This window comes from Fukomys damarensis, unplaced genomic scaffold (assembly GCF_012274545.1).
Source record: "Fukomys damarensis isolate Sample0158 unplaced genomic scaffold, DMR_v1.0_HiC HiC_scaffold_20, whole genome shotgun sequence".
Lineage (NCBI taxonomy): Eukaryota > Metazoa > Chordata > Mammalia > Rodentia > Bathyergidae > Fukomys > Fukomys damarensis.
Window position 1 is genome coordinate 41,796,430 of NW_022900932.1, and position 850 is coordinate 41,797,279.

General features: G+C 50.8%; 1 protein-coding gene across 1 annotated transcript in view; it reads left to right on the forward strand.

The window, feature by feature from the left end:
• The first annotated feature begins 594 nt into the window (after positions 1–594).
• Positions 595–850, forward strand: part of Kif11 (kinesin family member 11) — a 57,285-nt gene continuing 57,029 nt past the window's right edge. The window contains exon 1 of the mRNA XM_019208673.1: positions 595–640. The gene's annotated coding sequence lies outside the window, so the exon portion shown is untranslated. The remainder of the gene's footprint in view (positions 641–850) is intronic.

Here is an 850-nt window from a genome sequence, read left to right on the forward strand (position 1 = left end):
CACTATCCTCTCAACACAAATTACCTGCACACCTAGGATGGATTACACCCACACCTACCCACATTCCACCCCTTCTGGCATTCCTTTTAAAACCAGCCTAGACATGCTAATCTCTCTCTCCTCTCTCTCTCTCTCTCTCTCTCTGTCTCTCCCTCTCCCCCTCACTGTGTTGCTAAAGCACAAACTGTCCACTTTCTTAGCCTTGTCACATTCATATTTTTCGGCTGGCTATCCTAATGGTCGTGGCATTATTAAACTGCTCAACAAGTCAAAGTTTCTTGGGAGGCAGGCCGACCACGTACTTACACACAGCGTCTATCCCAGTCCCTGCATGTGTAACAGGTCCTACATATTACTGATTAAATCCAGGAGGAGCTCAAATAACGACCTAAGAAGGGCCAGACAATACTAGCTATCTCTATTTACAATAAAGGATATTTGGCGTTACTGCACCACTGAAAATGTCTAGTACAGACAGAGCAGTGCTGAAGTGGAAGCAGCGCGCCACCGGACGGCAAAAAGAACCAGCGTCCTCATCCTGGTTTTGACACAATCTGCCACTGTGAGGAAATCACACACTCCCTCAGGGCCTTAGTTGTCAAAGATGTGCAATAAGGGAGCTGCTGCGGAGGATCCCAAGGTATCTTTAGGATCCCCAATATCCTGCAACACTGTCTCCTCACCGCCACAGAGACAGGCAAACTTTTACAGTCCCCAACGCGGGCATCTCGCTGGTCCTGGAAACTCAGTGGCCTCAGGAAAAAGCTGAGAACGGGGTGAGAAGCGAGCCCCCCAGCTCAGCCGGTTCCTCCACCTGAGGGCGAGGGCGAGGGCGGCCGCCAGCCCAGAG